This window comes from Amblyraja radiata, chromosome 7 (assembly GCF_010909765.2).
Source record: "Amblyraja radiata isolate CabotCenter1 chromosome 7, sAmbRad1.1.pri, whole genome shotgun sequence".
Lineage (NCBI taxonomy): Eukaryota > Metazoa > Chordata > Chondrichthyes > Rajiformes > Rajidae > Amblyraja > Amblyraja radiata.
In genome coordinates, this window is record NC_045962.1 from 16,606,521 (window position 1) to 16,627,824 (window position 21,304).

The 21,304-nt window shown below is 39.6% G+C and overlaps 1 long non-coding RNA gene across 1 annotated transcript; it reads right to left on the bottom strand.

Moving 5' to 3' along the window:
* Positions 1–627: 627 nt before the first annotated feature.
* LOC116975069 lies at positions 628–7,737 on the bottom strand. Its single transcript, XR_004412526.1, has 3 exons — positions 7,616–7,737; positions 3,887–4,073; positions 628–832 (listed from the first exon to the last, which is right to left on the bottom strand). It is a non-coding gene; the product is annotated as an uncharacterized LOC116975069 (long non-coding RNA).
* Positions 7,738–21,304: the final 13,567 nt, after the last annotated feature.

Genomic DNA, 21,304 nt, shown 5'->3' on the forward strand with positions numbered 1-21,304 from the left:
TACATATCAAATATTTGAAAGAGCGTCTTTTGCATTCCATTCATATTTAAAAGTGAAGATGTTTTACAGGGAATGTAAAATTCTGAGAAGGCATGACTGGGAGTTGGTGAGAAGCTGTTCCCCATGGCTGAGAATTTGTAGAGAGTGCACGTCAACTAAAAATAGGGAATAGCTGTCGAGGACTGATTTCCCCCACAAATATTTGGAACTCTATTTGTGCTTAAGGTGATGAGTTGTTGAGAATATTGAAATCTGAGGTCAGTGGATTTTTGGATTGCTAAAGGAATTAAAAGATCTGGTGGGAAAATGGACTTGAGGTCAAAGATCAGGGAGAGCAGGCTTAAGGGATCTGTTCCTATTTCTTATATTCCATGAAACATCATCCTTGAACATGTGTGTTAACGGGTCTGATTGGTATGTTGAAATTCTAGCATCCTGCATGCTGGTTCAGGGTAAGATGCTAAAATTGTACCAGTGTAGTCAACCATGTAATAGTAGTTTTATATAATTAGTAAGAAATGAATCACTTTGTTTTGAACTTCTTAATGTGCTTTCAATGAAGCAAATGAAGTAATTCACTGGAATAGAGGGAACTGGGATAAACTTGGCAATACACATTAAGATTAATGTAGAGGCCATATTCCTAAATCATATAATCGGATCAGTCACTTGAAGAAGATGAAGATGCCCATTAACTGGATACAAGAAATAATGAGAAAAGAGATATTTATGGCTACGTAGAATCTATTTCAAATGCAAAAATAAAACTTGCAGATGCAGGAATTCTGAAATAAAGGAAAACGCTGAAAATACCGAGCAGGTCAGGAAGCATCTGTGGAGAGAGAAATGATTAACAATTCAGGTCACTGGTATTTTGTCAGATTAAGAAAAGTTAGATTTGAAGCATCTCTCTGCCTGCCTCAACACTGTAGGTTCAATAGCATGAATCTTGCATGAATCAATAGCATTTGCTCTTTTGTCTGCAATCAACATGCACTATTAACCAAAAATATTTTTCCAATTCGACCTATATATCCTTTATTATCCAAACACCTATGTGATGTGAAAATGAGCCATTATAATAGGATCCTATTCCATCAGGGAGAGATATTGGAAAATAGTCAAAGTAATTTAAAAAAACTTATCCTTTGTCATTTTTCCTCAAGACCTGGTTTCTCTTTTCATCTTTGTTTTCCTCTCTTTACTTAGTTTGATATGAATTCACTCGCTCTTGTTCATGTTATGTTCCAAATCCTAACATTTATATTGCCCATTGAACAGCTCACAATTCCAGCAACTCGCCCTGTAAATGCAAAATAAATTTTCCATCTGTTATTGTTTAGAAGTACCGATATAGAAAATATGTTTTATATTGTTTTAGGCTTTAAACCACGTGCTGTATATTTTAATTTTATTCCGTGTTCCCATTGCTGTCACTGCTCATAATATTATTCTTCCACTGTTCACTTATCTTTGCTACTAGCAATTATGAAGCATCAGAATGATTTAACTAGCTTCACATACGGTACAAGTGAATGGCTGTTCTTGGGTAGGCATGACTGATTTTGAGAAATCAACAAATGTTCCTTAAAAATTGTTTTTCTTTGGTGAAGAAGATGTGTATTTGTATTTATAGAGTGGGCTACGGATGGGTTGTTTGGAAGAAGCTCCTGATGGATCCAATAGTACACGCTGTCCCAATATACTCTGATTTTTAGTTTAACTATTGGAAGGCAACTTTTTGAGCAAGACAGAGCAGGTTTATGTATGACCCTTGTCAGAACTAAATTAGGTAATATTAATTTTTTTTTAAAGACTCAAAGTGCTGCAGTAACTCAGTGGATCAGGCAGCATTTCTGGAGAACACAGATAAGTGACGTTTCAGGTTGAGACCGTAGGACTTGGTGTCAATTGTTTTGTAAACCAGCACCTGCAGTTCCTTGTTCCAATAAACTAATTTCCCCATCCAATCATCTCATTTTACAAAGGCATTAACCCCTCTCCAGACCTAATTCAAAGGACCATTCTTCCCAGTCCATTTTGCAATTTATACCTTCTATCTATCCAGTCTGCACTGGTATTCTAATCCTCTCAATTGCAGCCTGGTATTCTTCTGCCTCTGTAACCTACTTCATCTGTCACTTTATTGCCACTCACCCTATTCAAGTCAATTGTCCTCTCTCTTGCACCCCAAAAGCACTCTCTTTTTACCATGTCCCAATGCCCAACTCTGCTTTAGGTAGGTGGATGTAGGTGGCAATATAAATATCATGAAAGAGCATAGGAAAGGAGCCATTTTTTTGCTACTCACGTGCAATCCCTGAAATAACTTGCTGTCAATTAACCTTTGTGAACATCAAAACATTTTACATTATTTTTTTATAAAGAAATATTTTTTGATTGCTAATTGGTTTCTCAAATTACAGTTCTTTCCCATCTTTTACTGCTCTTTTACTGCCTGCACTCTTTCACTGTCATCCACTGATACTTTCCTGTTGGACTTTATGAACAGTTCTACAAAAGACCATTGGCATTTTTGTATGTAAATGCCTCTAAATTTGGAGTTTGAAGGCAAACATGACTTGCTGGCTGCATTTTTCCAGCTGTGTCCAGTGTTGGCCTTCTTGTAGAGTCCAGTGACAGAGCACAAGTTCAGGGCAATACCCAGCAATTATTATGCTGGGGGACCTGTCTCCGAAACAGTGACTCGATTTGTTTCAATGGCAGGTAATGATGTTGAGGTAATGGTGGCAAGGTAATGGTGGCAAGGTAAATACTTTTTCTGTTACTTGGATGTAGTTACATGTTTTCGATTTTGTTTGTAGTGGACTTATTTTTGCACTTTTCAGATTCTGTTTAATTCGCAATCATTTTTAAAATATTTGTTTGAATGTCATAACTGTTAAAAAGTATTAAACCACTATTAGAAATATTTTGATCAGATTGACAACTGGCTGAGGCAAGCTGTGTGAACTAGCAGGCCGTTAATTTAAAAAAATCTGATTTGAGGACAGGGCTTGTTCTGCCACCAGCCCCCACCCTTGTTTGACGGTATTTACATCTGGAAAGCCCTCCCCAATCGTACATTGCCTTCACAATGGGGATTGGGCAAGAACTTGGCAGCAAATTAACATTAGGGGATTTGCAAAAGTTTCCCTTAATATTACATATTATTGTCTTGGAGATGTAATCACCATTTCCTTTCCATCATTCAGTCAGCTTTCTAGAATTTCCTGGGCCACCTATTCTATCAATATTTTAAAAGAAAATGGTTTAACAATTTCTCAATGAATCTTCGAGTTGGTTTGCTTGATGGCTCTTCCTTTCTCTGCTTTATTTCGCACAATTGTGCTCTGCATTGTTTTCGTATCTAACCTTAACTCACACCCATATACTATGAGAAACAGCTCAATTCCTTATGCACACTGATCAATTGATAGGACGTCCAAACTTAGAGGATGTTATCTTTAGCTCTGTTAAATGGAATGGTTTATGACAAATTAACAGAAATAATGTTTTGCTTCATCCTTGAAAATCAGATAGATTCCTTTTAATAAAATGGGAATTAAGTGAAAAACAATTAAATTACTTTATTGGGAAAACTGTAATTTTTTGTCAATCACTGTATTGCTATTGACCATTATGGACAAAGCTGCAGTGAACATAATTAAACTTCTGAATACATTTTTTTAAAGACTGCGAAGGTTGTTCCTGACTGTGCTTTCTTATTAGAATATTCCAGAAGAGCTTTAATCCAACTGAATTAAGTTTTAAGCAGAAGCAGCAAAGTTATATTAGTACACTGATGTCCTTTGGTGATTTATGATACAGGAACATGTTTGAGTGCTTCTGCAGATGGACATTATAAAACATTTTCATTACTCACCATATGTCCTTGCAGGCATTCAAGATGGAATATTTTATTTCCAAGAGCATCTGGTTTTCATTTACATCTGGTAATTGGGAGATCTTTAGTGCGATTCTTGCTAATAAGGCACTTGATTTCATTCTTATTTACTTTATGGATTTGAACCATGAATTGGTGGCGAAAGCTGCAGGTGGTGATTTTTTTTCTGAAATAGCCCAAAATTTATGTGGGTCAGTGATTACTGTTGAGAGGTCACCATCTTTATATTTGATCTAGAAAGCAATGAAGTGCAGCCTTGAAGTTATAAAAACAGCTAATCAGAGCTCATCAGAATGTTCTGAACATTGAAGAAAAATATATGTAGATGTATGTTCAAAGTTCCCCTTTTGTTTTTTACCTATAGCATAGGAAACAAAAACATTATAGTTACCTCAATGAATACTTTACAAAAATAATGCAGGTGAATTAATTTTCAACTTCAATGAATCCTCATTCTTTTCTCACTAGGTTTAAATCTTTTTAAATCTCACGACTTTTAATTAAACATGGTGATCATTGATAGTCTTACATGATACTTTATTCAATTAGAAAATTGTTTCCAAACATTTAAATTGTCACCAACAAACCAAAAATGATGCCAACAGCACTGTTTGACTCGAGCTGGATGCCTTGATTTTTGAGATATAATTTAAAGTATTTTGTTTCTCACACAACAAAATTAGACGGTCCCTCTATGATCATATTTGGTTAATGAAATGTAGTCAGTACTTCAGTTTTGGCAAGTGATGGTCTTCTCTCCAATAATTTGATGTTCTTTTTCCATCTGGATTCTCAGAAAAATGAATTGGAATCATTTTTGAACGATCAGGGAATTTAATGCTATGTGGATCTGGCAGAATTGAAACCTGGAAGAGATCGGCCATGATCCTGTTGAGAAGTAGAGCAGGCTCAAGGGCTTAGGTAGCCGATTCATGCTCCCATTTGCTTGTGTTTTTGTGTGATGTTTATACTCTAAACCATAAATGTTTCAACAGGAAGAAATGTTGTTACTAATCTGCGCTGATTGAGGTTGGCTGATGAGGAAGTCAAAGACCCAGTTGTCTTGGAGCTTTGTGGTGAATTTGGAAGGGACGATAGTGTTGAATGCCGAGCTGAAGTTGATGAACAGCAGCCTGACATAAGTGTAGAAAGGAACTGCAGATTTTTAGTATAGAGATACAGCGTGGAAACAGGCCCTTCGGCCCACCAGATTCACACTGACCAGCAATCCCCACAGATTAACACAAGCCTACACACACTGAGGACAATTTAGGACTGAGATGAGGAAAAACTTTTTCACCCAGAGAGTTGTGAATCTGTGGAATTCTCTGCCACAGAAGGCAGTGGAGGCCAATTCACTGGATGTATTCAAGAGAGAGTTATTCATGAGAAGAAAGCAGGAACGAGGTACTGATTTTGGATGATCAGCCGTGATCATATTGAATGGCTCGAAGGGCCCAATGGCCTATTTTCTATGTTTCTATAAATAATATAATATGGTTGCCCATATTATATCATTTACAGAAATAGAAAACAGGTGCAGGAGTAGGCCATTGGGCCCTTCGAGCCAGCACCGCCATTCAATATGATCACCTGTGCCAAGAACCAAGCTACATTGAATTTGATAATAATTCATCCACTCATCCCTTGACTTGCCTAGACTCCCAAAAATAATAACATGTTGATAGGCAATGAGACATTCAGGCTGATTGAGTGCCTGCTATTTACAAAATTGTTTTAATCAACTATTGAATAGGGCATGCTTCTTGAAAGAGGAGAATAATTTTAAATGTGAAAAGTGTTTCCAATTCAGATGAGTTTATTGTCACATATCATGATCTTGGCTAAAATTCTTTCTTGGTATTTCTCAAAAGAATCAAGGGACAAGAATGTTGAACTACATTATGTACCAGCAATGGAACAATCAAATTCTTACTTGCAGGAGCAATACAGGATGTTAAATGCCATGCACATGAATAATACAACAAATAAATAAATAAACAGATTAATTAATTAATTGATTAATCACTCGACCAATCAATCAATCAATTAATTAATTAATTAATAACCACAATACTTGTGCAAAACCCCAAAGTTCTTAGTGCAACCTAAGATGGTCCATAGAAGTTCATAGTTGAGGTTACTTTTGTGTAATGTTCAAGAGCCTGATGATAGTGGGGAAGAGCTGTTCTTGAACCTGGACGTCATGGTTTTCAGGCTCTTGCCTTCCCAATGGTAGGAATTAAATGAGAGCATAGCCAAGATGACGTGGGTTCCCGATGACACTAACCTGCCTTTTTGAGGCAGAACCTCCTCCAGATCTCTTCAATAGTGGAAAGGTCAGTACTATCACTCTCTGTAATCAACTAAATTCCTGGGCATTTGTGTTACCAAACCAGGCTATGATACAACCAGTCACTATGTTCTCAACGTGTACAATATCAACAGAATATTCATTGACATGTCAAATCTCTTCAATCACCTGTGGAAGTAGAAGCAATGATTCTTTGTTCCCTTTGGTATTTAGGATAAGGAAATATAACTCTTTTTAATGAATGTTGCTTCTAATAATAGTACAGTGTACATTCAAAATTAACTACTCCCTGTGTGAAAAGGCACTACTTGGAATGTACTACTTGGAAGTACAGCTCTACCTTGACGTTTCAACACTGCAAAGTACCGCACCAGATACAATATATATGTGTATAAAATTTCTTGAATGTTTTTTTGTGTGGAATTAGCGTGTGTAACGATACTGGAAGAGGGCCATGAAGCTCTACAACATCAAAAGACTTTGCGCATTCAACAAAGACGATTCTCATTCAGTTTCCTTGTTTCACCAGAAACTATGGGAGAGGGGTCCTTGAAGCTATCCCTTTTTCATCCAATTTGCCCCAGCACTTATTTGCTTCAGGTTCCAGTTTCAGTCAAATCCTTTGATAAGCCACTTGTTTGGTTTGAGGGATTAAACAAACTCCTTTGAGAATGCTATTGTTCGAGTTTGAATTTAGTTTATTGTCACGTGTACCGAGGAGCAGTGAAAAGCTTTTCTACTGGTTCTCGTACTGCAATGTTATCCTGACCAAGATTCTCTGCATTTGTGCTGGCTGGCTTATTATTGATGGGAAAGTTTGCACTGTGAATGCATAGTTATCCAAACAAGGAAAGTGAATGCAAGTGTGTGGAGGTGAGTGTATAGAAGATGGAAAGAGAATAGAATCCCCCCCCCCCCAAAAAAATAAATTCTACATCTTTTAAAACTCATTGCCTTGGGGATATTCTGCAAATTAATGACTCAATCCCAGGTGCTGGCCCATTGCCATCATGGCATCAAAGACTTGTGTGAAGCACTCCACAACACAACTGACTGGCTGCTACAACACCAGAACAGGCATCTCGTAAGTTTGACAAAGAGGAAGTAGAAGACATTGTGGATAGAAGGGAAAAGACAAATCATGGGAGCAGGGAGGTTTTGTGGCAAATGCTTGTTTAAATGCAGCGCTGTGTTCAGCATGGAGCACACTCACAGCCATCTGCAGCAAAGTCCCCAAAGTGATCAAGGGTTAAATGTAGCACAGCATTCTCCCCACAACAGCTGTGACTGCCGTCATCAAGATCTTTGACATGTACTTATACCAATTTGTCTCTGTCAGATTGAAAATAATTATGGATGTTTTGGAAAGTACAAAGGCAATGGATTTTACCCACCTTACTGACCCAATGGTCAATTCTCACCTACACCACCACGCCCCAGCTGCAATGTCCAAAGCCAGTCATGGAGATCCAATAAGGTGGCTTCTTCTCAAAGTGGCTACACATTCACACTTGCCACTCAGGTCCAATCAAGGTTTGAATGAGTGCTGAGAATGGGCATGTGCTGGCAGCATTCCACACATGGCTTCAGCTGTTGCAGTAACATATGGAGTCCCTGCTCCCAGAGGATCATCATGACATGAGATTCCCAGGGGCCTCACAACACTTAATGCTATCACAGTTGCTCCTTCCACTCAGAAAGTACTTCCTCAACTTGAGACTATGAAGTAAACCTACCGTATTTCCCAGTGACCAAGGGGAAGAATAGATGCAATTAAATCTTAATGTTTAATTTCCCCTTTTTGTGCTGTAATGCCATAGGAGAATAGTGTGGGGGGTTTGTTTGGTGGAATAATCAGAAGTTATAACAGTGAATAGTAGACGACCCACCACATCAACGTGAGAAAAGGAAAAGTTTGATTTTTGAAATATTTTCAACACGATAACTGGCATTTAGAGGAAAGAGGGCAGGCTGGTTTAAGTGGCTTCCTATTATTTCAAGCCAATCACCTTGCCCGGATGTTGTTCATTTCCTCCTCTCTATCTTCCAATTCCCTGGTAATTTTGCTTTGTAGATGTTGTGACACTGAGATAGTGATAAGTTTGGAGACTGCGGATTGGCACCCAACAATTGCAGAATATTACTTCTTCATGCTGTATGCCTCTCAGTCTCCTGGGTAGCAATGGCATGGACAAATCTTGTTTTGCTCTTCTTGGAAAACCAGGTGTGCAGTGAATTAGCAATTTTACAACTTCCATTAGCTGCAGGGGAATTTATATGACCTAAGAAGCTTTTGAAGAATCAGGAGCCTATCAGAAGTTTGCTAATACACGGTGAACCAAATTTCATGGAAAATATTGACATTTTCCCACACAATTGCTGTCATTTTATCTCGGATGATTTCAGTGCAAGAGCAAAGTCCTAAAGTTGTTGTGAGCAGTTTGTCATTATGTTTCTCACTGCGAGTGGAGTACAGCAAGTGAGCCTGAATTTTTTGTAATTCCCTAACACTTATGGTGAGGAATCCACACAAGTATCCAAGCCAGGTTGGAACTAGTCCAGGGAGTGGTTGACCATTAATTTCATTGGTGGGAACAGCTGTGAAAGTCTGAAGTTAAATGTTAGTTAATTTAAGAGTTTTTTTTGAAGTGTTTGGATATTTCTAAGCGTTTTTGATTATTGTTTTCAAAAGCTTCATAGTCTTTAATTGGTTTTGATAGGTTTGACTTTTTTAATTGTCTGTGACATTCAGACAGTTCACTGCTTTGATTATTCCTGCTATGCCTGTGCAGTGATTAGTGGTAGCTATTTCTCTTTTCACCAATTTTTCAGGGTGGCAATGTGGGGACGTGCAATTTTGTTTCTCATGACCCACACTCATCACCAACATGTATCCCATTAATGCAAAATAATGTTCACTGATGGAAACTTTTAAGGAATGCCACATGAATGTTGTCATACTGTCTGTTACCAAAGATACATAACTCAACAAATGAAACAAAATGCAAAATGTAAATCAAATAAATCATTCATATATTAGAAACACATGCAAGTTAAGGATTTCCTTTTACATTTTTAACTTCTTTTGGTTTAGAGAATAGATAACTTTTAACAATTTGCAGCCTTGCAACTGTTTATTTACATTGATTATTTGTTACCTAACTGACTCTTTTTCATGCAAGTACATTAAAATGTGCAACCTAAGGTAGCTTAGTTGGTTTACGAAGAATTTAACGACTCCAGATCTAGCTGTGCCACCAGCCAAACTGTTCCAATAAATTTACGACACCCTATCTGCAGTAAATTCTGGCCTAGCTGGTGAAACCATATCTCAAATATTGAAGAACTAATTGGATTAAATGTTTAAGAAGGAACTGCAGATGCTGGAAAATCAAAGGTAGACAAAAATGTTGGAGAAAATGGCCATTAAATGGTTATTTTGAAAGGTTAGTAATAGGCCACTGTTTCACTCATTTGAAAATGAGACCTGAATGATATAGCTAATCGCTTAATTGAAATTGGAATTTCAAAGCATGATCTATTCCCTTTTCTACAAGTATACCATGAAGAACATACGGAGTGGTTCAGAAATTTGAATGCTCAAGAAAGCAAAAGGGTACAGAAAGTGGTGGACGTTGCCTGGTCCATCATGTGTACTGAGTGACCATGGGTACATCGAAAAGATCTAATGGATGCAAGAAGGCAGATAAAGCCATCAAAGATCCACGCAACTGTGTCCATGCTGTCTTCTCACTTCTACCATCAGGAGGAAGGTACAGGAGCATGAGAAACTTTACCTCCAGGATCAAGAAAAGGTTTTTTTCACATCATTTATCAGGTTTTTGAACCACCTTGCACAATGGTAACCACAAACCTACCTCAGTATTAAATCACTATGGTCTTTGCTCTACTATGGTTGATCCACAGCTGGACATTGAGGGACAAGAATCAAAGATAGACACAGAATGCTGGAGTAACTCAGCGGGACAGGCAGCATCCCTGGAGAGAAAGAATGGGTCGAGATCCTTCTTCAGACTGGAATCATTTGCTTTTCAGTATAAGGCAGAGTTGACCTGCGACATAAATGTTCAGCATGGGGAAACGTGCAGTTTTTGCAAAACCCCGTAAACTCTTCCTACTGTAGCAAGAGGTGCTGGATATGGAGCATCAGTTACTTTCATTACACAACAGAGAACAACAATATGCAAGTTGCTGCAGATACCTCCAACTCGAACTTGGATGGTTCTTGACACATAGCCAGTGATTGCTATTGTCATCTTCACAGCCACTAGTGATGTAGTTCTTGTCCCATTGTGTACCTGGGAGCAGATTTCACTGAGGATATCCTTTGAAGTGCATGTCTTTCATGTTATTTCCTGCTGAGGCTCGGGTAGGAAAATTACTTCCTGCCTGAGGGAATGATTTTGTCCCTACTGAAAGCCTCTTCACTTCCCTCTTTCAGCAGTTGTCAATACTCCACGTGTCTTCTGCGTGCATAGTCGAGGCATTTTGTATTTCAATAAAAAAATTACAACATGCACAAAATTTTCAATATAAGAAGAAATCATGCAGAACTTATGATTTCACTGCCTGGAGACATCAGCAGTATGAAGCAAGTATAGTAACACTTGCATTATTACTGGAACAGCTATAAAAGAAGAATTCAGAAACAAACAGGCAGAGGTGGGTAGCATTACGGAATGTCCTTCCCACTGAAGATACAAGCTCAGTTGCACAAGAATAAGCTGCAAAATGGTAGTGCTGGCATCAAATCAGCATTACATGGTGATGGAAATCATGATCTGTCTGCCGTGCATAGTTCAGGTGGTGTTCACTGACATGTAGGCATGCAAAGAAAAGTAGCAGGATATCCAACGCATATGTACATAAGACCCATGGATGCCATTGTTGAGTTCCATAGGCACTGATAAAACACCCAAAAGACAATGGACTTCATGAACAGTTCAATAAATTCCAATTATCACCAGTGATTTAAATTCCATCACTTATGAAGCAAAACCACTTCACAAAAAGCAGGGCTTTGACACAATCTTATCGCTTTAATAACAGTACTTCTTGTACTAATGATTAACCCAATTTCTTTGGCACAATATTATTTTTCATAATAGAGAAAATACATTCTGTATAGCTCACCACTGTTTCCATTAAGTGTTCTCCCAAATATTGCTGAATTTTGGAACATTTGGTGGCTTTAAGAAATACTATAATGAGAAATACACATATCTCATGCAGAGCTAGGTTCCTAAATATCCTCCATGATACTAAAGCCATAGTTCACACTGTACATAGTTCAAATTTGCTGCAAGTTGTTTCATGACATTAGGTAGGGTTTCCAATTTGAAACAGTAACACAATACTTATGCAGCTGTTATGAAGACTATTAAACAATTTGTTTTTGTTTAAACTGGATATCCGGTTACAGAAAAATACAGAAAGCATCTGGAAAAAAGAATACAAGGCTAGGTTTTCCTGAAAAAATATTCTAATATAATAGAATAGTGTATGCTGATACAAAATATTTAGCCAATACATGTCAGGATTTCATAGTTTTCTGCATGGAATCTTCTCAATGTGGAAAGTGCTTGCTATTAATATAACATGTAATAATAATTTTGATTTTGAAGTTACAAATATTAGGACATTATTGTGGCATTTTCCAACAGATGGTTTTATTACAAGGTTATTAAATATGTATGCCTAATCCCCTCAGCGTTCTTAATGAACTGTTAAAATGCATTGGGTATAATATTTTCCCACATGTTTATTTGAGCAGTGGATTGTTTTGGGAAGGGAGTTATGGTGTTGCATGCTATTGAAAGTGCTTAAAGCTAAGGTTTGCAGAAATTAAGGAAATACTATATATATAAGATGTAATAACATGTAGTGTTGTTAATAATTGACACTAGTTTTAGAATCAATGTTAAATGTTCCAAGCGTGAAATTTCAGTTCAAGGCCTGCAGCAACTCATTTGTTCTTTTTTATTTTATATTTGCAAGGTTGAACTATAATTATTTTGTCCAAAGGAGAGTTGTATGTATGTAAATAGTTCAGTTTAGTTTAGAGATACAGCAAGGAAGCAGGCCCTTTGACCCATTAAGTTCACATCGGCCATCAATCCAAGATTAACACTAGTTCTATATTATCCCACTTTCTCATCCTTTCCCTACACACTAGGAATGTGAGAGGAAACCGGAGCACCCGCAGGAAACCCACATGGTCACAGGGAGAATGCGCAAACTCCATACAGACAGCACCCAAGGTCAGGATTGAACCTGGGTAAGTGGCACTGTAAGGCAGTAGCTCTTAACAGCTGTGCTGCTGCTGCTGCTGTCCTAGTTAAACTAGTTAGAATGCACTCCTCCCACTAGTTAGAGTTTTAAATGATTAAAAGATTGGGAAGAGAGCATTTGTACTGCTTAACTATTTGAACTGAGGTTGAATCAGATTACAACGGACCCAGCAGGGTCAAATGGACCATCTGAACAGCTCGTAAGATTGGTATGATTGTGCACTGAATGTACAGCACACAAAAAAAAGAACACAATTTGAGAGTCGTTACTTTGGATTTACTCTGTGGGATTTCTAACTGGAAAATCAGTGTGAATAACGTTGAAATTGCACTGCGAAGAGCAAAGCCAACAAAAGTGTGGCACGTTTTACATTTTGCTTGATCTACAATCAATAAGCCTGCAGTTACATTGTACTACTGTTCATAGGCCAATAAGTGTAGAATATATTTCATAACTGGTGAGATTCATGTTATATTTGGGACTGGGCTTGGCAGCAAATTCTCATCCTGTTGCCAAAGGCACTCCATGCATGTGTGATTATATGCAGTAGAGAGGTCTGCTCTGAGTGGTAAATCCTGAACATTGATAATGCAGATTGAAGCAGAAGCAAAGTTACTCCAACTTTTTATGTCATATATCAGTTTAAACCAGCATCTGCAGTTCCTTCCAACACAGGGTCACATATAAGGTTTATGAAGCTTTGCTTCAGTTTATGAACTGCCACCGTTTGTAAAATGTTTTTTGAGTCTAAAATCTCCAGAGTACTTATAAAAACTACCTTAACATTTCACTGACTTTAAACGTTAATGTTAATGCCAAGCAGTCTCTCTGAAATAGCTTAAACATATAAGAATGTCCTTACAATGTTTTATGTTCAATGTGAAATTGATTTCTGTGAAATAAGATTTGAAGCAGCATTTTATGAAATCTGCAGTCAGAAAATTACATCTTCTTGTTTATTTTTTCTAATGTTTTCTAAATTTTCATACTATAAAGTTTAATTGCATGATTAAAAGAAAATTTAAAAATCAGGTTAAAAACCATTATAAGATTCAAACCTGCTAATTAATTCTACGTAACTTTCGATTATTTAAATGAAACTGCACTGTATCTCCAAGATGTAGAAAAAAGGAACAGCAGATGCTGGTTAACAAAGGAGGACATAAAGTGCTGTAGTAGCTCAGCAGGTCACGCAGCATCTCAGGAGAACCTGGATCTGAGTCTGAAGAAGGATCCTAACCAAAAACATCGTCTATCCATGTTCTCCTGAGATAGACAATAGGTGCAGGAGTAGGCCATTCGACCCTTCGAGCCAGCACCGCCATTCAATGTGATCATGGCTGATCATCCACAATCAGTACCCTGTTCTGGCTTTCCCCCCATATCCCCTGACTCTGCTATCCTTAAGAGCCCTATCTAGCTCTCTCTTGAAAGTATCCAGAGAACCGGCCTCCACTGCCCTCTAAGGCAGAGAATTCCACAGACACATTTCTCTGTGTGAAAAAGTGTTTCCTCATCTCCATTCTAAATGGCTTATCCCATATTCTTAAACTGTGGCCCCTGGTTCTGGAACATCAGGAACATGTTTCCCGTCTCTTGCGTGTCCAAACCCTTAATAATCTTATATGTTTCAATAAGATATCCTCTCATCCTTCTAAATTCCAGAGTATACAAGCCCAGCCGCTCCATTCTCTCAGCATATGACAGTCCCGCCATCCCGGGAATTAACGCTGCACTCCCTCAAGAGCAAGTATGACCTTCCTCAAACTCGGAGACCAAAACTGCACACAATATTCCAGGCGTTGTCTCACTAGGGCTCTGTACAACTGCAGAAGGACCCCTTTGCTCCTATACTCCTCTTGTTATGCAGTTCAACATGCCATTCGCTTTCTTCACTGCCTGCTGTACCTGCATCCTTACTTTAATTGACTGATGAACAAGGACCCCCAGATCCCATTGTACTTCCCCTTTTCCTAACTGGACACCACTTAGATAATAATCTGCCTTCCTGTTTTTGCTACCCAAGTGGATAACCTCACATTTATCCACATTAAACTGCATCTGCCATGCATCTGCCCACTCCCCCAACCTGTCCAAGTCACCCTGCATTCTCATAGCATCCTCCTCACAGTTGGAGTGGGGGGCTGTTTGTGGGCGGAGCGGTTGTGGGGGAGGGGGGTGAAGTGGGAGGGGAGGGGGGGGAGAATGGTGTGTGTGGGTGGGAGGTGGTTTTGGGGGGAGGGGGTGTGTGGGCGGGGTAGGTGGGGTGTGTGTGGCCGGGGTGATGGGGAGGGGAGGGGGGTGTGTTTGGGAGGGAAGGGGGTGTGTGTATGGGTGGGGGCGTGTGGGCAGGCGGAGAGGGATGTGGCGGCGGGGGGTGTATGGGTGGCAGGGGGTGTACGGGCGGGTGTGCGGGCGGGGGGCGGGGGTGTGGGGGGAGCCGCTCCCGGCTCCGGCCTCACTCAGCGGTTCCTGGCCTCACTCAGCTGCTCCCGGCCCCGCTCAGCTGCTCCCGGCCTCACTCAGTGGCTCTCGGCGAATGACAGGAGAGAAGACCAATCTGCTGACAAGAGGAGGCCAATCTGCGCATGTGCGTTTTTTTACGATTTTTAAACATTAATAACTTTTGTAATATTCTACCGATCTGAACAATCTTGTTGCACTTGCAGCACAGGGGAATTGCGAGTAAGGTGGCGAAAAATCGTAGTGCTATCGGGTACCATTTTTGCGCAAATGTAAAAACAACGCAAACCGGAAGAGCACAAGATGAGAGTTTTAGTTATGTATAGATAGATAGATTAATAATGTATATTATTATGTACGCAGTATATTTTTCATTTATCTTTAATGGATGCAACAGACATTACATTTGTCAGAGCAAGGCCAAATGCAAATTGGAGGAACAGCACCTCATATTTTGCTTGGGCATCTTACACCCCAGCGGTATCAATATTAATTTCTCTAACCAAGTAAACCTTGCATCTCCTCTCTCTCTGTCCCTCCTCCCACCCTAGTCATTGTACTATTTTCACTGACGACCTGGTGAGTTTCATTGTCTGTATAACTTATTAGCACCTAGCCCACAGCTAACAACGGACGGTTTCCTTGATCATCTTTACGTTTTTGCATATCTTTCATTCATTTGTTCTATATCTCTCTATATCACCCTCTCTATCTCTTGTTTCCCTTTCCCCTGACTCTCAGTTTGAAGAAGGGTCTTGACCCAAAATGTCACCTATTCCTTTTCCCCAGAGAATGCTGCCTGACCCGCAGAGTTACTCCAGCTTTTTGTGTCTTAGTTGAGTTATGCATAGCCTTAATCTTTAACTGTTAACATTTCTGATGTATTTTCTGATGAAAGAACTTACAAGTTGCATCTTCCATTTTCTAGAAACATTAGTTATTAACTAATCTCAGTGTTGACTTCCAGCAGTACATTGCTTGGGTAAAATTAGAAGCTTGGATCCTATCCATGGGATATTGTGAGATACCAGTGGAGAATATAGTAGTAGTTAGCAAGCTGATTTTTATTACAAAACTTTACTCTATTTCCCTGAATTAAAATACATAGCATATAGTCATATAGCATGGAAACAGGCCCTTTGGCCGAACTTGCCCACATTGCCCAACATGCGCCAATAGTTCCATCTGCCTGCATTTTGCCCATATCCCTCTGAGCTTGTCCTATCCATGTACTCATCCAAATATTTCTTAAATGTTGTGATAGTACCTGCCTCAACTACCGCCTCTAACAGCTCATCCCATATACCTACCACCCTTTGTGTAAAAAAAGTTGCCCTCAGGTTCCTATTAAATCTTTCCCCCCCTCACCTTAACCTGAGTCCTCTGGTTAATGATTCCTCGTCTCTGGGAAAAGACTGCATTCATCCATTCTATTCCTCTCACGATCTTATACTATACATCTCTATAAGAATACCCCTCATGCTCCTGCGTTCCAAGGAATAAAGTCGTATCCTGCAGAACAGTACAGCTCAACAACAGGCCCTTTGGCCCACAATGTCTTTGCCAAACATGATGCCAAGATAAACTAGTATTCAAACAAATAAACTAATTTTGAACAAACAAATTTGATACATATTGAGCCAACATATTTGACAAATATTTGAACGATCAATTAAAATTCTCTTTTCTATATTCAATAAAGTTAAGCTTATGACAGTTGACTTTTTTTAATAAGTACAAAATCACAACAAAGTTCTTGTTGTCATTCAGCAATGGTATTAATCTGATCATTTTGACAAAAGAAGTACTCCTATATTAATTATGTATGCCTTAACTTGAAAAATCACGGCTTGGCAGCTGTGCATATCATTTCTGCTACATTCTGAATAATATGCTAGTCATGATTTGCACATCTGCACAGAGCCTGATGGTTTAAATATTTTAGACACTAAACTCACTGAGCTGTTCTTGTCAATTTGAAACATTAGTTCTTACAGATGTTCAAATTGCTGCATTCTTCACTTATGACATTATCACAACAGAATCTGACCCTTCAAATGCATTTCTACAAATATTTCAGCCATGCAGCTTAGTAAAGTTTTGAACTGACCGTTGGTACAAATCACTTTGCTGGCCTCAGAATCCATTTTTATGTATCTTTCCAATACCTTTATACATGTACATAATTATGCATGAATAAATGTAATTAAATAAATATTATGCCCTCCTACAGTTTTGGAAAATGCTGGATCAGGCCAGCTGCCGGTAGGCACTGATAGACCTTGAGATTTGACTGCCACAGCCATTCAGTGCAGCAGAATGGGCTGGATCACATCCAGACCCCAGGCATTGGATCCTGAGGATTGCCCCAATGCCTTGCTCAAATGTTCTTCATGTTCAGGTGCATTCAAATTGATCTAAGTAACTAAAGACAATTCTTTCAAAATAGTTAAACTACCAGCAATTCATTAAAAGTATAAGGATAAAGGAAAATGAAGAAAACCAGAAAGCAACACCTTCCTTCACTTAATCTTTTAATCAAGATTGGCCAACCTGGTGGGATTGTTCTTCTTACACCAACCATTCCAATCCATTTGTGCTTCACCCCTGGACTTGGTGCAGACTTGAACAGTGGAACAATAGGTCAGGTGTGCTGGCAGTGCTATGGGTAGGTGTGGGATTTACACCTACTCATGTCCAAAATGTAGCTGGCTTTTCTCAACGGAATCCACCCACAAACTAGGAGGCATGATGTGGACCAGGGGTATCATTAGTATCAATTTGTATCAGAACATTTTATGGTGCTTCCTGGTTGGGTGACACGGTGATATATATTTACACTATTGGGGTTGCTATTGTTTAAAAACCTTTTCTCGGCCACCTGCTAGTCTCCCATCAAAAAATCTAACGCAATTTGAACTCAGCTTCGATCAATTAATGGAGACACAAGACACTGTAGATGCTGGAATCTTAAGCAAAATACAAAGTGCTGGACGAAATCAGATTGAAGAAGAGTCCTGACCTGTAACGTTATCTGTCTATTCTCTACACATATGCTGCCTGACCTGCTATGTTCTCCATCACTTTGTTTTGTTCTGTCTGAATTTTTGTTGTTGGATTATATATGGGTGATTAAATGTAACACTAAGAGGCAATATACAGAAGCCAATTTACATGAAGGCACTCCATCTTTGGATATGGACCTGAATTCATTCAAATACATAAAGTGTTTTGGAATCTGGTCAAAGACCAGAAGTTACAGCCAACTCGAGCCAGCTTGAGATTTAAAGATCTCAACTTTAATGTGGTCCATGTAAAAGTGCTTCATTGGATTTTAATGAGTCTGTTCGTAATCATTTTCATAGTTGCAAAGAATGAAACCATATAAATGGAATCTATTCAGTTTTCAGTGTCATGTTTACACTGACTATTACTGGTGGGGAAGGTACCTATACAATAAACCCTCATATAATGGACCGAGGGGGAGGGGATAGTGTCCGTTCTTGCCGAATGTCCGCTATAAATGAGCATGAGTAATATAGTGTCATTATGTAAGTAGTAGAAACAAAGAACTGCAGATGCTGATTAATACACAAAAGGACACAAAGTGGTCAGCAGGTCAGGCAGTATCTCTGGAGAAGAGGTGACGTTTCGTGTCGAGACCCTTCTTCAAACTCTCAGTCTAGAACTCGGTCTTGGGGGAGAGATGAGGATTGGCGGAGTCATTGGTCGCAGGCAGCTGCAGTGCAGGTTAGGGTTGGCGGTGGTGGCAGCAGGCGTGGCCTGGAAGCAGTGGGGAAGTGGTGAGGGCCAGCATGGCAGTCCAGCCTGGCAATAAAGGTCGGTAAGTCCATCCTGGAAATGGCCAGAGAGATGATGTGGGCTGGGGGCGGCTTCAGCAACCTGGCCTGGAAGCCATCGAGAAGGAAGTGTGGACCAGGGGTAGCATGGCACCCTAGCCTGGCGGTGAAGGTCGGTAGGTCTGTCCACTATAACCAAAATCTGTGATAAAGAGGTCCATAATAATGAGGGTTTACTATGACTGGCACACAGCGTCACATTGGAGCAGTGGTAGAGTTGCTGCCTTACAGCGCTGACATCACCAGACCCAAGTTCGATCCAGATTACGGGTGTTGTCTGTACAGAGATGGTACATTCTCCCTATGACATGCGCGGGTTTTCTCCGGGTGTTCCAGTTTCCTCCCACACTCCAAAAACGTACAGGCTTGTAGGTTAAATGACTAGGTAAAATTGTAAATTGTCCCTAGTGTGCGTTGGATAGTGTTAGTGCAGGGGATCGCTAGTCGATGTGGACTCCTTGGGCTGAATGGCCTGCTTCCGCGCTGTACCTCTAAACTAAACTTAACTAATAACATAAATGTGATAACATTTGAGTATTTTCAACTCATAGAAAAAAAATATTGATTTCACCACTGGTCTCAGCCCTATAACCACCACCTTGGGAAAAGGCAAAGACAAATTGAAAAAAAAATGGAGGAAATTAATCACATTACCAGCAGACTACTAGGCGGCACAGCGGTTCAGCGGCACAGCTGTTGCCTCATTACAGCAGAGACCCAGGTTTGATTTTTACTATGTTTCCTGTTTGTGAGGAGTTTGCACGTTCTCCCTGTGACTGCATGGGGTTTCTCTGGGTGCTCCAGTTTCCTCCCACATTTCTAAGACGTGCAGGTGTGTAGGTTAGTTGGCTTCTGTAAATTGCCTCTTGTGTGTAGGATGCGAAAGTGGGATAACATAGAACTAGTGTACAGGTGATGGATGGTTGGCGTGGACTTGGTGGGCCGAAGGGCCTTTTATCTACACCGTATTTCTAAAACGAACTACACTACATGGGGAAAATCATGTAAAATAATTGAAACCAGCTGTATGAAAATATTTTTATACTAATAAATGATCACCCTGTTTAACAGTAAAGTAGGTACCCATATGCACAGTGGTGGAAACTGAGGCGTTTCCGGTTATTCATCTCTAAGGCAATACTAATTGGAGGAACAGTACGATATATTTCGCTTGGGCATCTTACAACTTAGTGGTATGAATATTGTTTTCTCTAACTTCAAGTAACACTTGCCTTCCCTCTCTCTACGTCCCTCCCCATCCTAGTTCTCCGACTAGTCCTCCTGATTAAATGTTATTGATTGTATGTCTTGTTGTCATCTGACCCCTAGCTAACAATGAACCATTCTACATTTCCTTGATCGTAGTCCCCTTTGATCGGTATTTTCACCCCTTACCCTTCCATATCTCTATGTCTCCCTCACCCCTGAATCACAGTCTGAAGAAGGGTCTCAACCTGAAACGTCACCCATTCCTTCTCTCCAGAGATGCTATCTGTCCCGCTGAGTTACTCCAGTATTTTGTGACTAATTTGACACATAATATTTAGATTGTTTATAGTTTAGGAAAACTCCCTACCTTTACAGCAATATCACATATATTGTACTTGTGACACAGTGCTTACGTTTTTGCAGTATCACTAATATGCAAAACAGTTTAAGTAAGTTAATTCAATTTCTGATACACAAGACAAGCGGGACAATGTGAATTACCAGACTAATTTGTTACGGTGCATGTCCGTCGGCAAAAAATGAAAAATGAAATAGTTTTGTTATGGATGGTGATTAATAATGGAATCTAATCAAAATGGGAACGTAATCTAAAGACTTTGATTTTGATGGCTTTTGTCCGCAGTTCCACATAGAACTGATGGTATTGCTCAACATTAATACCTACCTGTACGTCCTGATCTTAGTAGCTGAGCTCTGCTAGTCTGTACTAGGTCTCCTCCATTGTCAGAGTGAGGCTAATCGTAAATTGGAGGAACAGCATCTCATATTTCGCTTGGGCAGCTTACACCCCAGTGGTATGAATATTGATTTCTCAAACTTCAAGTAACCCCAACACTCCTCTCTCTCGATCCCCCCCTCACCCAAGTCACACCAGATTCTTGTTCTCACCCAGCAAACAGCTGTTTCCTTTATCATCGTTACTTTTTTGCATGTATTTTATTCATTTGTACTATATCTCTACATCTCTTCTACTTCTTGTGTATGGCGTGCACAGCCTAAAGTTGGAGGTCAACTTGTTCTATTTGATCTTGTTTGTGTCACTGTATATCTCTTGTATCCCTTTCCCCTGACTAGTCTGAAGAAGTGTCTTGATCCAAAACGTCACCCATTCCTTCTCTCCAGAGATGCTGCCTGTCCCGCTGAGTTACTCCAGCATTTTGTGTCTATCTTTGGTTTCAACCAGCATCTGCAGCTCCTTCCTACACATTCCAGCTTCTA